The 16,054-nt window shown below is 37.7% G+C and overlaps 1 pseudogene; it reads left to right on the top strand.

The window, feature by feature from the left end:
- Positions 1 to 2,013: 2,013 nt before the first annotated feature.
- Positions 2,014 to 13,896, top strand: LOC136227073 (endo-1,4-beta-xylanase 5-like; annotated as a pseudogene).
- Positions 13,897 to 16,054: the final 2,158 nt, after the last annotated feature.

The raw sequence follows: 16,054 nt of genomic DNA, 5'->3' as shown, positions 1-16,054 counted from the left end.
GCAAGCATGGTATTCTTTGCGGCTTGCGCAGGCTGCGCTGGCCGTGCTTGCCGTGCAGGCCACGCAGGCAGCGCAGGCCGCGCAAGCCGTGCAGGCATTTGTGCCGGGGGACTTAAGTCTTTTACTTTCGGGACAAACTATGGAATGTGTTTCATCCCCAGGCACTCGGGTTACTCAGGGCCAGCATGCCCAAGGTTATCAAAAGGATGGGGGAGCTCCCTCCTGGAGGGATAAGTTGTTAGGGGTGGTGGAGGAGGAACCCATGATGGAGGAGGATACTTTTGAGAACGATGATGGGGATTTTCTCTCCGATTCCGATTCTGAGGATGGTCAGCCTGAGAACCCTTTGTGTCCTAGGATCCGTCTTTCCTCAGAAGACAAGCGGGTCATGAGATCCAAATGGAAATTGGCATTAATTGTCACTATTTTGGGGAAAAGAATCAGTTTCAACTACTTTGCCCAGAGGATTCAGGCTCAATGGGCTAAGAAAGGGAAGGTTACCATCACTGACCTTGATAATGACTATTATGTCATTAGATTCACAAGGGCTGAGGATTACAATGCGGTGGTCAATGGTGGACCGTATATTATCTCCAATCATGTTTTGGCTCTGAGACCTTGGGTCCCAAATTTTGACCCCATGACTGCTCTGTTAACAGAATCCTTACTTGGATTAGGTTCCCAGGCATTCCTCTTGAATACTATAGTGATAGATTCCTGAACAAGATTGGTAGCCTGGTTGGTAAGGTCCACCATGTCGATAAGACTACCATTGGGGCAGTAAGAGGCAAGTTTGCCAGGGTCTGTATTGATATTGATCTTGCTAAGCCTCTTCTTTCTCAATTCTGTATTCAGAATAAGGTTTTTCATATTGAATATGAAGGTATACATAATATCTGTTTTGAATGTGGTATGTTTGGCCATACATTTGAGGGATGTCCTAAGAAGAGGAAGGAGGCGGAGGAGTTGATGCAACCTATCATAGGTGGAGCTGAGAAAAGTCAGGGGGAAGAAAGGAGTTTTGGGCCATGGATGCTGGCCAAGAGGTCAGTGAGAAGGAAGCCAAGTGCTAATGTTAGTTCTATTCATCCGCCAGATATTAGTCGGAAGATGACTACGCTCCAGATTGCCCCTGAGATCAAGGTCAGACCCCCGGATATCAAGAAGAGGAGTGAGGCTGGTGTGGTCTCAGCTTCTGGCTCGGGGTCTAGGTTCGGTGTCTTGTCCCTGGAGGAAGGTCGGGAATCGGACCCTTCCAATGAACAGATTGATTTGAGCATGCCTGGTCTGGAATCGGTCGAGCCTGTTTCTAGTCGGGGTAAATCTATTAATCCCCTCTTTGTCTCTGATGCTAAGGATAAAGGGAGCTCCCAGTCTCACCTTTCTACAGGGGAAGGGTCGAGTAGTAAGGCTGTTTCTCTGAATCCTCCTGTGGATGCTCCTATTGGAAAAGCTATAGGAGTGAGTAAGATGAACATGAAGAAACTTAAAGTGAAACCTAAGAAGAACCTTAATGGGTTAGACTCTTGGGCTAAAAGGGGACCTTCTGGGACTTCCTCTAGGCTCTCAGGAGCCCCGAATAAATACCTGATCTAGGGTTTGGGCTTGTGTTAGTAGTCTTCCTTTCTGATGGATTTCTTTGTTTGGAATGTTAGAGGTGCGACGAGCAAGGCAACCCGCATTCATGTTAATGATCTTATTAAACAGTTTAACCCCTCCTGTTTTGTTCTTCTAGAGACCAAGGTCAGTGGAGCCAAAGCAGACGAGGTGGTTAGAAAGTTTAAGAATTGGAATTGTGTCAGATCGGAGGCTACTGGCCGGGCTGGGGGGATTTGGCTCTTTTGGAAGCCAGGTCTTGTTAATATTGATATTGTTAGTATGGACTGTCAGTTCATTCATAGTAAGGTGTGCTACCCTGGTAATAAACATTTCTTTGTTACCTTTGTTTATGCCGATCCTGTTCTTTCTAATCGTACAAGGTTGTGGGAGATCCTTCATTCTATTAGCTCTAACATGGTGGAGGCTTGGTTGGTGGCCGGGGATTTTAATGATATTGCCCTTTTAAGTGATCAGAGAGGAGGGGGTAATCATTATGTGAACCGGTGCCTTAACCACAAGCGTAGTATGGATCTGTGTGGGCTTTCAGACCTGGGTGCTGCTGGCCACAAATTTACCTGGAAAAGAAATAGCTTGTTTGTGAGGTTGGATAAGGTGTATGCTAATGTTGCGGCTATCTGTAGGTTTCCTGAGGTCAAGGTGCTGAATCTCCCCTTCCGTCACTCTGACCATTGCCCTATCCTCATTAATTTGGTCAAAGGTAACCGGCTGAAAGGTAACAGACCCTTTAGATATCTTGTGGCTTGGGATTCTCATCCCGACTTTAGGAATTTTGTGAAAACCAATTGGCATCCCCACTCTGATGTTCTCCTCGCTGCTGAGGAATTCAGAAGGAAGGTGGTTGTTTGGAATAAAGACATCTTTGGCCATATTATCAGGAGGAAGAATAAACTCTTGAGGAGGATGGAAGGCGTTCAGCGTTGCTTGGAGGCTTGTTTCGACCATAGCTTAAATGGTCACCTTAGAGCTCTCCAGAACGAGTTGGAAGCTGTGCTTAGACAGGAAGAGCTTCTTTGGTTCCAGAAGTCTAGGAAGTCCTGGATTCAAGACGGGGATTGGAATACTAGGTTTTTTCATCTCTCTACGATCATTAGGAGACAGAGGAATAGGATTGATGCTATCAAGGACGCTAGTGGCGAGTGGATTTTTGAGGAGGAAGACATTCGTCGCTCAGCCCTTGATTTCTACAAGGACCTGTTTAGAGAGGAAGCTGTGGACTTGGAGAGTGCCCACTCTGGTATTTCCTTTCCTCGTTTGGGGGAGGAGGCTATTAAAGATGCTTTCCATCCTATTGACCTTAAAGAGATTGATCTGGCCTTCTCTAGCATGGGGTCCACTAAGGCTCCTGGGATTGATGGTATCCCCGCTAGTTTCTATCATAAACACTGGGATACTGTTAAGGAGGGCATATACAGTTTTGTGTTAGGTGTTTTTGGTGGCTCTAACGATATCAGGTCGGTTAATAAAACCCTCATTGTCTTGATTCCTAAGGTTGTTAAGCCTTCCTCCTTCCTCCAGATGAGACCCATCAGTCTTTGTAATGTTTTGTATAAAGCTATTACTAAGATTGTGGCTAATAGAATCCGGAAGATCCTTCCGGATATAATTAGCCAGAACAATGGGAGCTTCGTTCCTGGTAGACAATTGATGGATAACGTTGTTATTGCCCAGGAGGTTGTCCATTCTATGAAGATTAAGAAAGGTAAGAAAGGGATTGTGGCCCTCAAACTGGATCTGGAGAAAGCCTATGATAGATTGAACTGGAGCTTTCTTCTGGATAGTTTAGCCAAAGCTGGCATCCCGGAGAACTGGAGGATTTTGATTGAGAAGTGTATCTCCTCTCCTGTTTTCCAGGTCATGATCAATGGGGACATGTCGGATGAGTTTTCTCCCTCCAGAGGAATTCGTCAAGGAGATCTTATGAGTCCCTTCCTCTTTGTTATTGTCATGGAAAGACTGTCTCACCTGATCCAGGAGGCGGTGTGCAAAGGGACTCTCCACCCTGTTTCTATCAACAGACATTGCCCCCCTATTACCCATTTACTCTTTGCTGATGACGTCATGCTTTTCGTTGAGGGTAATGAGGAGCAAATTAAAACAGTTATGGATATCCTTGATTGTTTTTGCGAGGCTTCTGGCCAGAAGGTTAACATCCAAAAGTCCCGTATGCTTTGTTCCAAAAATATGGACAATAGCTTGTGCAGAAGACTGAGTGAGCTCTCTGGCATACCTCTGACGAACTCTTTGGGGAAGTATCTTGGGGTTCCTCTTCACAGTGACAGGGTTTCCAAAGCCTCTTTCAAGGATATTTTGGACAAAACTAATGGTTTGTGTGCTAGCTGGAAAGCTAATTCTCTTTCCCTTGCAGGTCGCCTTACCTTGATCCAGTCAGTTAACTGCGCTGCTCCGAACCACATCATGCAGGCCTGTAAGCTTCCTGAGCCTGTCCTTAGTGACCTGGATAAGATAAATCGGCGTTTCCTGTGGGGTGAGTCTGGAGATGGGAGAAAGGTTCACCTGGTCCCGTGGAAGGAAGCTTGCCAGCCTAAAAACAGGGGGGGTCTTGGTATTAGGCAGGCAAATGACAATAATAAAGTCCTGTTAATGAAACTTCTTTGGAGAATGTGGCAATGCCCCTCCTCTCTTTGGGTCCGTCTCTTGTGCGGGAAGTATCGGAAAGATAGAATCTTTGGTGGCCCGAAGGAGAGGGTTGTTAGCTGTTCCTTCCTTTGGAAAGGGCTCAGTGCCGTGTTTGCTGAATTCTGTACGGGGATTGGCCTGGAGGTGGGTAATGGTAGATCTATTAGCTTCTGGTATGACACCTGGATTGGTGATAAACCGCTGATTGATGTGTGTAATGCCCCTCCGTCGGCTGATCTCCTTTCCTGGAAAATTACTGATGTGGTGGACTCGGAGGGAGACTGGATCTGGTCAAAGTTCGACTATTTCTTTAGTCTGGAGACCCTTCTTAACATTAGAGGAGTGAAGATTAGCAATCAAGAGGAGGATAAGGATAGACATTGTTGGGCCTTGACGAATAATGGTACTTATTCTTGTAAATTGGCCTATGAAGCTTTTACCCCTAATAGGGCTGATCCTCCCTTGGAGATTTGGAAGTCCATATGGTCCCTCAAGATCCCTTACCGTATCAGGAGCTTCCTTTGGCTGGGTATCAAAGACAGGCTCCTTACGAATGCGGATAGGCACAGAAGGCACTTGACTGAGTCTAGTGCCTGTAGTAGATGCAGAGGCAATGTGGAAACCTTGTGTCATGCCTTGAGGGATTGCCCAAATAGTAAGAAGATCTGGGAAGGGATCCTCCCTCATCACATCCTCCCTTCCTTCATGGCCTTTTCTGAAGGGGACTGGTTCTCTCAAGGAGCCAAGGGGAACTTGCTGGCCAACATGGAGCACGGTGCCATCCTCTTTGCTATTACTTGTCACCAAATCTGGAAGTGGAGGAATGAAGAATTATTTGCGGGTAAGGCTGTCCTTATTCCTGATTTACTATTTTTCTTCTCGAAGAAGCTCTTTGTTATTACTAAAAGCTTTGAAAGAGATTCCCTTGTTCGCCCCTCCCCGGATAAAGAGATCCTGCTAGTTGGCTGGAGTAAGCCTAGAGAAGGGTTTGCTAAGTTGAATACTGATGGCTCCTGCCTTAGCAATGGCAGAATTGCTGCTGGAGGAGTTCTTCGGGATGCTGGTGGCAATTGGATAGCGGGGTTTACCCATAACTTGGGGACGGGCTCCTCCTTTTCTGTGGAGCTCTGGGGTATCTTGTCAGGTATTAAACTCGCCATTCGCATGGGTGTTAAAAAGCTCTCGGTGGAATCTGATAATCTGGAGGCTATTAACAGGATTTCAGATAGCCAGGCTGTTTGTCTGAAGAGCCAGAATCTCATCAAAGCTATTTTGAGGCTTCGTCCTGCCTTTGAGTATCTTAATTTCTCCCATATTTTTAGGGAGCAAAACCGCGTGGCGGATCGCTTAGCAGCTGCTGGGCATGGGAGAATGTTAGGTGTTTCTACCCTATCTGTTCCTCCTTCTTTTCTTTTGCCTTCTCTCCTAGAGGATAGGATTTGAGTCAGCCTTCCTAGACTGATCCCGGTGTAGGTTTTTTGTTGGTTTTGTTTTGTTTTTTTCCTTTCCTTTCTTACCAAAAAAAATATTGGGTAAGATATCTTACATAGCTGCTATTTACTTGCAATTAATATTGTGCATCCATACATTAATGGCATTCAGAGATCATTAAAGCCTCATTTGAATGAGGTGTAATTAAAGAAAGGTAAGTGATGATTTAATAGTTATATATAAAATTACTCTTATATCATTTCATTTGTACGAATAAAATAAAGGAGAAAGTGTAATTTTGGAAGAAAAATACATGTACCATGATTATCCTCCAATTTGGGGTGTATGGAAAATTACCCCAAAATTTATCCTCACATACCTTCATATGCCATCATCCAAACAATCTCTAAGAAACTCTCATGTATATCCTAAGAACTTTGCATAAATTAATGTTCTGATCCGAAACCGACACTTGCACTATTTTGTAGCTAGCTTAGGACATGAAAGTTTTGTTTATCCAATTTGGTAATTCATCAGCCCATAATGGCCTTAATAGTTAGGGACAATTACAGGATAATTACAAATAGACTCAATATTTTCAAGTCTCTTGTGTTGGTAACAGAAATTCTAACAATGTCAAATAAACAGTTTTTTATATGAATAGACACATCCTTGTAAAAAAGGGAATGAAATAACTGTTTGACAAAACAATATTAAAAAATATGAATTTTTGATATTAAAAGTACTATATAGGAGAAAAGCCATATATAGATGGTGAATTGTACAAGGAAAAACCAAATATGATTTTTTTGTAATTTCTTCTAATAGTTATATGCATGTTCATCCAAAAGACCGACCAGATCTAAATCATTTGTAATTACATGAGCCCTTTTATGATATTTTAATATCAAATGACAAAATCACATTGAATGAATGATTTTTTTTTGTAAATCCCAAGATTACGGGTTTTATACATGCGTTTGTACTAATTCAATGATAATATCATATTACACTTGTCATGCATAAAAATATGAGGGCATAGTAAGCATGCAAGATTTAATGAAAGATTTGTGTTTATAACTTCATCTTTCACAGTTTATTAGATTTATCATAATAACATGTAATGATATTCATAGCACTTTATAAGAGTGAGGGATCTCAATTTTCTTTAATTAAAAATGGAATAAGAAAGGGGAGGAAACTTATCTTTTTCATCATAAAATTCCAGATTCAATGTAGAAAACCCTTTCCCACCAATATATGGAGAACTGTATATTTGGATAGATTTGTTGTACTGATTGAGCCAAAGTTTGAGATTGTGATTTCTATTCCGTTGACTCCATTGTTTTGTTCTTTGTGAAACTCTATACAATCAAGATTTTGTGATCTTCTGTTTGTTAGAGATCCACGATCACCGCACCAATTGATAACTCGGGAAAAAATCCTTAATCGGAGCACTTCCCTGTGAGGCGCCGTTGGGATCGGCCGGGGACACTCCGATACCAAAGTCAGTAAGGAAGATCAAGAGAGCAAACTGAATTGACAAAGAGTAAGTGAATGTGTACCTTGATAGCCTAGGGATGTAGGCTATATATAGCTAGGAAGTCGTAACCTTCAGCAACTAGAAGGTCTCCATTAATGCTCCATTAATGGCGGTTACTGGTTACCTTTAAGCTGGCGGTTACTGGTTACCTTTAACCTGGCGGTTAGCTAATTGATAGCTCATTAATGGTCTTTATGGCCGAGTCGGCGGTTAGCCGTTACTGTGATGAATCAGGTGAAAGAGGAGATTCGCCTCATAGGTTCGCCAGCGGATCTTACTGAGCTGAACCGTGGAGATCCGCCATCCGGTTCTTCTTGCGGCATTCTCAAGGTGAATATCCCTTTTGGTCCTTGGGATAATATTCTGTCAGTAAGATGAATATCCCTTTTCGTATTCTTTGATCCGTCAAGGCGGATGTACGCTCTCCTTGAGAGCTATGGAGGGTCTCCGCTACTCGCTCTCATCGGGCGTATCTCGTTATGGCGTATCTCGCCATGGTCCACGTGGCGTGGCATAATGCTAGAGACTCCTTCCTTTTCCTCATTATTTGCATATTCTCCCCTGCATTAATTATCATTAATTCCACATTAATCATGTATAAATATCTCTTTAGAATGAATAATGGTTTGCCATTATTTCTATTAATTTTCCCTTATTCCTTATTCAAGAATAATTTGGGTTGTTATCATATTTATAGTACTATATTTTGTAATTTGCTATTATAAATCACTCTAATAAATGAGTATATTTATCAAGAGTACTTATGGATGGGTATTACCAATGAGAAATCATCCATATATATAATTTTATTTTTGTAAATCATATTATAATTTTAATAGATATTATTTTTCAAACAATGAATGAGATAGTATCTGATTTCAACTCATAAGGAAGGAGATCATGTCTATAAGGGTATATATATAATATATTTGTTAAGAAAATCAAAGATTATCTTTTCAGTTATGGAAAAGATAAGTATTTGATTTAAACAAGGCTTAATATACATTATTAATTCTGAACTTTGTTCAAAAAATTTGATTGAACTTTCAAAGTGTTTCGATAATCCCCTAAATTTGCATAAAATATTCAGCTAGCTCCTTGAACTTATATAAAATGTAATCAATTGATTATTCGGTTGCAAAAAAATTATGTTAAATACGGAAAATATATTGTACGTATCTTAAAAAAAGTAAAACAATCAAGATCGGGGTTATGTGGTTGTAATATTAGAGAATACAAGGTTTATAGTTGAGCAAATAATAACTTTATTTTTAATCTATTCTTGAATTATGTAATAACATTCTAAGACATATGTGGAATACATCTTCCGCATTAACTTATTTTTTTTTGCAATCGAGTGATCAATTGATTACATTTTACGCAAGTTCAGTGAGCTAACTGAATATTTTATGCAAGTTCAGAGGGTTATCGAGAAATTTTAAAAGTTCAGATGACTAATTAAGCTTTTTGGATAAGTTCAGGGAACAAATGATATATTAAGCCTTTAAACAAATAAGGAGATAAGATAATTATTGAATTAAATTTTTATTCCTTTTTCCTTTCAAAATTTCCATTAGCATATTTATTAAGAAAATTAAAATATTAATATAGATTTAATCTCAAAGTTTATTATTTTAATTAATTAATTAGTATTTATTAAGAAAATTAAAATATTAATATAGATTTAATCTCAAAGTTTATTATTTTAATTAATTAATTAGTATTTATTAAGAAAATTAAAATATTAATATTTTTTTTTTTTGTTCGTAAAGGTAGCCACCGTCGACAACAGTTACTATCACTTTCGTAGATGGTTTGCAATATTAATATATATTTAATTTCAAAGTTATTATTTTAATTAATTTTGTGAATTAGGCTTTTTTATGTTGATTCATTATCTTTTGTTTTTCTCATCACAAACAAAATTAAATTAAGGACTTTGTTTTTTTTCTTCCATATTCATCATTTTTCTTCTATATATATATATATCATAATTTCTCCATTATCTGTTTTGTTGTGCAAAAATGTGGAATTCTCCATCAACAGCCAGAGCATATGTATGGTTGCTGTTCTTCATCACTTTTATTTCTTCAGGTTCCCTTCTCAATCTCTCCCTTTCACTCTTTTTTTTTTAACTATAATGTAAGGGCCCGTTTGTTTTACTTACTGTTTGCTGTTCCTGCACGGTTTGCTATTTGCTGTTACTTTTGTAAAATGCTTTCAGGTGTTAAAAGGCAAACAGGAGGTCATTAATCAAACACCTAATACTGTAACATGTAAATGGCAAACAGGAAGTCATTAACCAAACGCCTAAAACTCTTCTTTTTGAAGTGAAAAGACAAACAGAGTATGAAAATGAGCAACCAAACACCCCTAAGAGTCGGTTTAGTTCTCCTTTTCGTAACTCTTTTCATTTTTCTTCACTCCAAACACTAGAATAAAAAGCAGTTGGATATTAGGATCGAAAAACAACTATTGATAGACAGTTGGGAAACTAGGACCTCGGACAAGCTGGACTAAAAAATACTACTTCCGAGTGGCTACCAAATTCCGACAGTTAGAGCCCCGGGTAGCCCCTAGTTTTGCTATTGCTAATAGCTATTTCAGAAAGAAAATTAGCAAAACTTCTACCAACTACGATAAACAGCAGATAGAAACAACTGAACCAAAAAGACCGTAATTATTTAAGGCGGATTATTAATTTCCTATGTTAATTAATTTACTAACATATGCAGGCTATGGAATTCATGCTCTCTCCTATGACTATTCCGCAACAACTGAGGCAAGAAAATTATATTTATTTATTTATTTAGCATTTTTCATTTATTATTTGAATGTTTTTTTAAGAAACTAATTAATTTTATTAAACAGTGCTTGAAAGAGCCCCAAAAAGCACAGTATGGAGGAGGAATTCTAAAAAATGCAGAATTTAGTGATAAATTGGAGGGTTGGGATGTGTTTGGTAAAGCAGAAATTGCAGAAAGAATCTCAAAGGATGGAAGAAACAGATATGTTATTACACATTCCAGAACTAATTCACTTGATAGTATTTCTCAGAAAGTTCAATTTCAACAAGGAAATCTCTACACTTTTTCTGGTCAGTTAGTTCTTTCTACCTCTAAATAAAATAAATTTCAAATATATAATATTTATATTTAATTTTATTATTTAAAAATATATTCAAGTCGTGTCACTATTATGTAACAACGTGTCGTATTCACACAATATTTTATCTTTAAGGGGCGTTTGGTTTAAACTTTGGAATCGGAATGATAGGGAATCAGTCACAATTTAACAATTCTGTTTGGTTTAATCCGTAATCGGAATATAATATTTATTTATTTATTAAAATAATTAAAATAATAATAATTTTGATAAATATAATTTAATAAAATACAATATAATATAATATGTTATTTACTATTTCTTTTATTATATACATATGAAACTGATCATGGGTTTGTCAAAATATTATTAGTGGGTGAGATTGTTTTTGAGTTCGTGGGGGTGGGTTTTACGGTTTTAGCTATTATTTTTATTTTATTTTATTAATTTTAATAAATAAGGGAGAATGATATTTGATTAATGGGGTTAGATATTGGAAATTCCATACTCTGGGGGAATTGGATTGCTATTCCTACATTAATCGTAGTGAATCAAACATTATAAAAGACAATCAGACACTTTTATGAACTAAACACTTCCTTAAAGTATAGCATAAGATGTTACAAAATAATAGCACAGACGTTACAAAGTTAAAGGGAAAAAAAGGTGAATTAGAATGATGAAATAATATATTATTCCTGTTTTTGAATTATAAATATGCTGATTAATTTTGGTAATTATGCCAGACCAATAATGGAAGTGAAAATGTAGCAGTTATTATTCGATATGAAAATGGTAAAATATACAGAGGAGGCAGAGTTACAGCAAAACATGGGTGCTGGTCTTTCCTTAAAGCTGGTTTCCATGCTAACTTTTCCGCTCCTGTTGACATTCTGTTTGAGGTAAAATATTATTGTAATAATGTTTATCTAAATTACTTTTAATCAACTTACACTTTTTAATCTAATTATCAATATAATTAATGTTCTCTTTTCTAATTCAATTTTATTGCAGAGCAATAATACTAAGGTGGAGATATGGGTGGATAATGTCTCGTTACAACCTTTTACCATGGAGGAATGGACAAATGGACATCTCACCATCATCAAATCATTCACAAGGTATAAATTATATCATATCTAATCGTATACAATATATAGATCACATAACGCGATTATGACATATTAATTGGTAAGTGCAGGAACGAAAGAGCAAAGTGAAATTTCAAGTGACAGATGCAAACAGAAATGCAATTAAAGATGCAGAATTATCCATAGAACTAACAAAGACAAACTTCCCATTCGGATGTGCCATGAACCATTACATTCTAGAGAACCAAGATTATCAGAAATGGTTCTCTTCAAGATTCAAGTACACTACTTTCACAAACGAAATGAAATGGTACAGCACCGAGAACCAACGAGGCGTTGAAAATTACACCATTTCAGACGCTATGGTAAAGTTTGCTCAACAGAACCACATTTCAATAAGAGGCCACACCATTTTCTGGGATGATCCTAAGTATCAACTATGTTGGGTTAACAATCTTTCGCCAGACGAGTTACGAGAGGCTGCTTCGAAGAGGATTAATTCGGTTGTTTCGAGGTATTCGGGGCAGTTAATTGCTTGGGATGTGATGAATGAGAATTTACATTTCAGGTTTTTTGAGGATAGGCTTGGGGAAAATGCGTCTGCCGAGTATTTTTCGAGGGCTTATAAGATTGATCCGAGGACGAGAATGTTTATGAATGAGTATAATACGATTGAAGATTCACGGGACCAGGACGCGAATCCTAGCAGGTATGTGAATAGATTGAAGGAGATATTGTCATATCCTGGAAATGAAAAAGTGTTGGGGGGAATAGGTGTGCAAGGACATTTTGGTGATCAACAGCCAAATCTTGCTTATATGAGAACTGCTTTGGACATTTTAGCTTCAACAGGATTGCCTATTTGGCTGACTGAAGTAGATGTTGATAGAGGCCCAAATCAGGTATTTTTACAAATTCAGATTCTCTAGTTTTTTCTAAAAATGTACTATATATTATTGGCAGAGGGAGGGGCACAGGGGTCTGTTGCACTCGTGATCAGGGGCGGAGACAAGGAGGGGTCTGAGAGAGATCCTAACTCCCCCTGCTGTATAAATCACTCATACTATAGGAATGGTTTCGGCCTCTGTAAGATTGGGGTTTGAAGTGTTAAGATAGAGTGAAAAAAAAAATTATATACGTATGTGCAAAATTCCCCCAGCATAGCAGTTCTATACTGAAATCTATCATGTGAGGTGATTTCAGATAGAGTTGTTAAAATGGATAAATGGATTGACTCAACTCATTTAATAAACGGGTCAACCCAATCCAACCCAACTCATTTAATAGATGGGTTGAGAAACTCATTTATATATCCCAACCCATTTATTAAACATATTATACGGGTTGACTCATTTAACGCAATTAACTAAATTTAATTAAAAACTGGAAAAAAATAAAAAAGAGCGTAAAAGTATAAAAATGGATTATCTTTTTTGCAATTCCAGTGAAATTTCAGAATTTTAGAATTCCAGAAAATACTCCATAAATTTTTCATTTTAGAAAATACTGGAATTCTAGATTCTGAAATTCTAGAAAATTTTGAAATTCCAGAAAATACTAGAATTTCAAAATTCTAGAATCTTAGAAAATATTGAAATATCCTAGAATTCTAGAAAATACTATTGGTAGTATTTTTAGAATTCTAGAATCCGGATCTAGAAAATTCTAGAATTCTATAGCATTTTAATAGTTTTAATAGATTTGTCGCGAATTTGTTAACAACAAAAACCACATTGTTATTTTTAGGTCAAAAAAAACACAAAGTACCTAAAACTATAGAGTTTTTTTTTTTTAATTAACCCTTAATTTTATCAGCTTAAAGTTTTATACAAATTCACGTTTCTATTTTTCATGTTTTCTAAATGTGTTCATGAGTGAACTTAACTAACAACCTATCCATCTATTACATGGGTTAACTGGGTCATTAAATGTGTTATGATCCATCCTCGCATCCTTTTTCGAGGCTTACTAGAGCTATACATTATTAAATGTTTCAAGGTGATTAGATGAATAGTGACCCAAATTACCTTACGAGAGAGTTAGTTCTTTGTTTACATACGCTATACAATACGATTATAACACGATAACTCATTTTGATACTCTAATTTATTCGAACAGGCAGTGTACTTGGAACAACTACTAAGAGAAGGGTATTCTCACCCTGGTGTGGAAGGGATTATCATGTTTGTCGGACCGGAAATAGCAGGCTTCAATGTTACAACCTTAGCAGACAAAGATTTCAAGAACACACCTGCCGGAGATGTTGTGGATAAACTTATTAATGAATGGAAATCTCAGGCTACACAACTTAAATCAGACAGCCAAGGATTCTTTGAAGTTTCCTTGTATCATGGAGATTACAACATATCTGTTAAACACCCAGTTACTAGTTCTTGGACAAGTTTCAATTATAACCTCAGAAAAGATGATACATTAAATGAGATTGTTAATCTTCGTATTAATGTCTGATATTAGGTGTTACCATTTCTAATTACTGATTATGTTGTAATTAGTGAATAATTGGTCTGTGTAATTGCTTCTGATTAAAGCAATATTTCATCAATAATATTATAAGAAGCATGAAATGGTTATCAACAAAGATTTAATTTAGTCCCATATGCAAATTTCTACGGAATTAAAAACACAATATGCAAATATTGTGTAACATCTGGTCCAATACCATGTAGATATTGTTACTTTTGTATTGGATTCACAACTTACTAATAAGACTCAGTCATTGTCTCTCCATTTCCGATATGAGATTCAGTTCATTCTTGTTCCTATCCCTTAGGGCTTGATTAGATGAAAGGTAGGGAAGGGTTAATAAAGGAAGGGTAGAGAAGGGTATGGAAAGGTTTAATTTCTAACCCTTCCAAATGTTTGATTAAGGATTGACTGTGAAGAACAGTCGAGATAGGGGAAGGAAGTCGGATGGTGAGAGAAAGAGAGAGAGAGAGTTTAATTAGGTTAAGAATAATTGCAGTATTAATTTCCCTTGATTAGGGTTTCTATTGATAGGTGGTATTTATATTACAGATGTATAATCCTATCACACTACTGCAGAGAGTAAGTATAAACCTAATACACTGATAAGAATAGTAGTACAAGTATAATTGTATAGGTATTTAATTCTAATTATCCAGAAGATAATAGTAGAGATAATACCGAATATTATCTCTAACACCCCCCAGCAACTTGATCAGCTGTGGGGATGAAGCGAACACTGAGAAAACCATTTGTGACCTGTTCACGCACAAAGTGATAATCCAGTTCAATGTGTTTCGTTCGAGCATGAAACATAGGATTTGATGTGAGATAAATAGCATCCACATTGTCACACCAAAGTTGAACCGGTGTAGGAATTTTAAATCCAAGCTCAGTCAGAAGGGATCGAATCCATAGTAACTCGGCAGTGGCATTTGCAACAACTTTGTATTCACTTTCAGTTGAGGAGCGGGCAATCGTCGGTTGTTTGCGTGTTTGCCAGGAGACAATGTTTTTTCCTATGTAGATGCAAAATGAACCCGTGGACCTTCGATCATCCGGGCACCCACCCCAGTCACTATCAAAGTAACAGTGAACATTCTGAATTGGTTTGGATGACATAGTGATGCCGAATGTTACTGTTCCTTGAAGGTATCTGAGAACGCGCTTCACACTCTTCCAATGCTCATCCGTAGGGCAATGAAGAAATTGACATAAGCGATTAACAGTGAAGGCGATGTCAGGTCTGGTTAGCAAGAGGTATTGTAGAGCACCGACGATGCTTCGGTATTCATCACCGGAAGGAAGACTTGTGCCGAGAGCTTTAGAGAGAGTCGGTGTAGTGGCCATCGGGGTGGAAATGGGCTTGGAATCTACCATTTTGACTCTGTCAAGTATATCTGACGTGTATTTGGCTTGGCAGAGGTGAATTCCTTCGTTGGAATACTGGATTTCAATGCCTAAAAAGTAAAACCATTGAGTTTTTTTTTTTTTAAATTAACCCTTAATCTTATCGGCTTTAAGGTCTCTATTTTTCATGTTTTCTGAATGGGTTAATGGGTGAACTTAACTAACTCGCAACCTATCCATCTATTATATGGGTTAAGTGGGTCATTAAATGTGTTATGATCCATTTTGGCACCTCTGATCCTTTTTCGAGGCTTACTAGAGCTATACATTATTAAATGTTTCAAGGTGATTAGATGAACAATGACTCGAATTACCTTACGAGAGAGTTAGTTGTTTGTTTACATGCGCTGGACAATACGATTATAACACGATAACTCATTTTGATATCCTAATTTGTCGGACAGGCGAATTACTTGGAACAAGTACTAAGAGAAGGATATTCTCACCCTGGTGTGGAAGGGATTATCATGTTTGTCGGACCGGAAATAGCAGGCTTCAATGTTACAACCTTAGCAGACAGAGATTTCAAGAACACACCTGCCGGAGATGTTGTGGATAAACTTATTAATGAATGGAAATCTCAGGCTACACAACTTAAATCAGACAGCCATGGATTCTTTGAAGCTTCCTTGTATCATGGTGACTACAACATATCTGTTAAGCACCCAGTTACTAGTTCTTGGACTAGTTTCAGTTATAACCTCATAAAAGATGATACATTAAATGAGATTGT

This window comes from Euphorbia lathyris, chromosome 4 (assembly GCF_963576675.1).
Source record: "Euphorbia lathyris chromosome 4, ddEupLath1.1, whole genome shotgun sequence".
NCBI lineage: Eukaryota > Viridiplantae > Streptophyta > Magnoliopsida > Malpighiales > Euphorbiaceae > Euphorbia > Euphorbia lathyris.
The sequence above is the reverse complement of the archived record's forward strand: the minus strand, read 5'-3'. Positions and strand labels throughout refer to the sequence as shown.